We start from the raw sequence: 4,468 nt of genomic DNA, 5'->3' as shown, positions 1-4,468 counted from the left end.
CCAGAGGAGTGCCATTTCTGGGCAGGAAAGGCAGTGTGTTGCCGTCACGTCTCTGTTCTTAACGTCTCTTGTCCTTAGAAGCTCTTTGCTTTTATGAGGGACAGAAGGTAGTCGGCTAGCCAGACCTGATTTCACCAGTATTCTTTGGGACTAGCTAGGTTTTTTTGTTTTTGTTTTGTTTTTTTTCTTGAGCAAGAATAAATCAAGTGAGCATCACTTGAAGTTTTGAAGAAAGACTCAAGGCAGTGAAATTATTGTTCTCAATGGACATGAAACTTCTCCAGTGTTATATATGGAATTTGATGATCAGTCGGTATTTTTGAATCAGCTGAAATATAATCAGACATTTCTATTTGAAATCCAGCTTTTCAGTATTCACTTATCCATGATACAGTAAATGTCTTTTTCTCATTTCTTTTAGCTTATATGCGAAAACCCTTGTAATTATTTAAGGGTGGCTTCTTTCTCCCTTAGTGTCAGCCTGTTTGTTGTTATTCTATGCTGCAAACAAACTCAATGATCTGGTTTTGAAGCCCTGGTGAAATGAGCTACAAATTGAAAGGGGGAAGAATTGCTATTACCAAGTACCTAGAGACAGTGGTAGCCTGACTGCAGTAAAGGGGAAGAGAAACTCAAAAACAAACTTAACTGAAAGCCCAGTAGTTCCATCAATATTTAATGTCAGGACAAACAGCCTTATATTCAGTACAGTAGGACACTGTGTATTTGACAACATACGACATATATCAGTGATGTATATAAACCCTAAGTCATAACAAAAATACAAGGTAACTGTTGAGTGTTGCCTGTTTAAGAAACAGGAGCAATTACATGGCTTTTAGATAAGTCAAAATGGTGCTCCTAAAGGGTATGCTCAGGTATTCTTGTATACCCAGGAAACTTAGCCTTCCAACCAACTTCTATACCAAGTGCTTGACCTGTGGGTGAGATTTAGATTTGATGTAAGATCTAATTTACTATATGTAAATATGTTACTTGATTTATATACAGAATTTCTCCCTAGTGGAAGAGGTTATTCTGAGTTTCTTTTTTTTTTTTTTTTAATCGATATGAGCAATACCAGGTAAAGATCATTAGTGATCTTCCTTGGTAGTATATATGGGCTAGATAACCCTTTAACTTATCACTATCATTGCTACTCTTACAATTTTAGTTTTGTTATCTTCTAGGCTACGTGAAGCTATCTTTTTTTAAGATTTTACTTTTCACCTTTCATGGTTGTAGTGCACCTAGTGTAAGAAAAATCAAATAGTTATAAAAAAAGCAACAACACTGTTTTCCACCTCCCAGAGACCCCACTTTCAACTCTGCTGATTCTCACATTACTTACCTCCCTATCATTAAATAACTTGCTTTAGTTTGCTGTGTGTTGGTTTTTCAATTTTAGGTATCATTTGTTGACTTGGTGGTGTGGAAATTGAGGGTGCTATGCCCATGGACACACAGATTCTTACCATTTTAAAGTTCTATATTTTAGTTATGATTTAGAATAGCTCAATAGTTTTTACTTTATGTTTTTTCACAACTGGGCCATGTGGTATATATGCTTTTACGGCTTTTTTTTTTTTTTTTTCCCTTCCGCATAACTTTTTTGGAGAAAAAAGCTTTTCTCATTTGTATTTTGTACTTGACACTAATTTCTCCCCAAGCTCTCCTTCATTTGTGCCAGCTTCCTTTCAATATGTTCAAGCTTGTTAGGTATTCATTCTTGGGGATGTCTTCTGTTTTGGTATATTCTCGTCTGGATTGGTTTACGTCTTAGGTCTGCTACTCACCTGTTGGGTTGGTAGGTCTTCCATATTGTGTTAATCTCCTAATTTCCTTCTTGATTATCACCTCTATTTACCTTCCTGAGAAAATGTGTGGGAGATAGATCTTGCATGTTTCTTGTCACACTCAATTGGGCAAGTACAGAGTTCCAGGTTGAGGAGAACTTTTCCTTAGAATGATTATTTTTTTTTAATTTTTAAGTTTATTTCTTTGAGAGAGCAAGCAAGCGAGAAGGGGAGTGGCAGAGAGAGAGGGAGAAAGGGAATCTCAAGCAGGCTCTGCACCATCAGCACAGAGCCTGACGTGGGGCTGGAACCCACCAACTGTGAGATCATGACCTGAGCTGAAACCGGGAGTCAGACGCTCAGCCAACTGAGCCACCCAGGAGCCCCTCCTTAGAATTATTTTGAAGGCATAGGCCATTCATGGTTTTCTGTCTTCTAAATGTTGTTGAGAAATGCAATGCTATTCTGATTCTCAATTTTTTGGTATGTGTCCATTCCCTCCAATTCCCACCACAGGCCTATTAGGAACCTCTCTTTTTATGTAATATTTTGGAATTTTCCCAATGATGCACTTGGGGATGGGTCATCCATTGTGCTGGGTACTTTAAACTTTTAAGTATGGAAAGTCAAGTTCTTCAGTTCTAAGAAATTTACTTATTTGTGTATTCTCTCAACTCCTTTTCTCTTTCTGAAAATTATTTGGATGTTGGACTTACTGGGTTAGTCTTCTGATATTCTTTTTTTTTTTTTTTTAATTTACATCCAAGTTAGTTAGCATTTTTTAATGTTTATTTTTGAGAGCGGGAGAGGGGCAGAGAGAGAGAGAAGATGATAGACGATCCGAAGTGGGCCCTGTGCTGACAGCAGAGAGCCCAGAGTGGGCCTTGGACTCACAAACTGTGAGATTATGACCTGAGCCGAAGTTGGATGCTTAACTGGCTGAGCCACCCGGGTGTCCCTAGTCTCCTGATACTCTTATATGTACTCTTGGTTTCCCATCTTTATTTTTCTTTCTGGGAGATTTCCTAAACTTTTTTTTTCTAACCTTTCTATTTAGTTTCCTTTTTTTTCTGCTGTTACTATTTTTTTTTTTTTTATGTCCAAGAGCTTTTTAAAAAAATAATCCTTTGTTTTAATATCCTTCATATTAAAGGCCTTTTCAAATTCTTGGTTGTCTGCTCTTCTTAGGAAGTGGGGCCCTAAAAAGCTGATTGGAAGGTCTATATGGGGTGGGGCTTACTGAATGTCAGCTGCTCTCCTGTGATCTGGCTGAGTTGTCACGTTGTTACACAGGAACAGAATTACATTGTTACATAATTGTTACATAGGAGATCCCTGATACCGGTATTTTTAGATCTTTTAGATAGGTTAGATTCCCTCCTGAAGGCCTGTATGTCTTAGGGATGCCTACCTGGCAGATTTCTGGGAGTAAGGTGGGGCAAGAAGGCTTTGAGTTTCAGTACATAAACTTAATACCTTTGTTTTCAGTAAGGTACCCAAGTTTTTAACTGTGCCTGATGCTCTCCAGTTAGGATAGGGTTTACCCTCTCAAGTTTTGTACCAGCTTTGGGGAGGAGCAGTTCCTTGGGTATATAAAGGAGGGACGGGATCCAATTCTTTTGGCTTCTTAGTCTTTCAGCCTGCCCTGTTTAGTCCCACCTTCATCTCCACGTTCAGTTACCTGGTGTCACTAATCCAACTTGAGCCTTTTGGGAGTTCTGTGATGTAAATCAAGTTGCTTTTCTTTCCTATTGCTGGAAAGAAAAGATTCATCTTTATCATTCATCTAAAAACTTCCCAATTTCCAAAATTTTGTTTTTCATACTCCATTCTTGTGGGTTATTGCCTTTTGTTACAAATTTACTATTTTAAAATAGTAAACTTTACTATTATTAAATCGTTTTAATATTTACTATTGTAGTAAGGTTTCAGAAGGGAACAGAAGCTATTGTGTGCACTGATTCTCTCACATTCTTTAACTGGTATTTTGCCTGAAACCTGTATACCTTATTCATTTTTCAGGCTAAGATAGCTTAATTCCATCCAGACACAGGAACTGTGTAGGTCCCCCTCTTCCTTTCTTCATATTCTTTGTTTATAGCACAGTGCGAAAATGGAGTACATGACCTGGAAAACTTACTTTATTCCATGAACCCTAAACTGTTGATGTCATGGTTAAAAACTCCAACAAGCACTTTGAAGTGCTCTGGCCTTGTTTTTCTGTCCCCAGACTTTGCTTTAAAACGTGTGTGCTTTTTTGGGTAACATGTTGTACACTCATTTTACTGTATTACCAGTATCACAATCAAGAGCTTTATACTCGAGGTGTGTAGCCCAGTTTTAAGAACTGGAGAATTTAATGGAGATTATCTTGCCCACACCTTGAGTTCCCAGTCTAGTTTACTGTCAAGGGGGAACACTTACGGTTTTTCCACATTATTTTGTTCTCAAGCAAGTCCCTATCCCGAGAATTTTCTTTCCCATTTAAACTGGTTACTCTGCTTTTAAAATAACGCATCGTAAAAAACGAGGCAAAACAGTCCCTTTGCCTCCAGGTGTCTTTTTTACACAGTGAGAATGAAAAAGAGGATAGAAGAATTAAGGCTATGGAGATGCTGTTCCTTCAGAAAGGCTGGGCTAAAGTCGTGTTTTGGAGTCTGGAGACAAGGCAA

The sequence above is a fragment of the Panthera pardus genome, unplaced genomic scaffold (genome assembly GCF_024362965.1).
Source record: "Panthera pardus isolate Hobbes unplaced genomic scaffold, ASM2436296v1 HiC_scaffold_12, whole genome shotgun sequence".
NCBI lineage: Eukaryota > Metazoa > Chordata > Mammalia > Carnivora > Felidae > Panthera > Panthera pardus.
Note: the sequence above shows the minus strand (reverse complement) of the source record.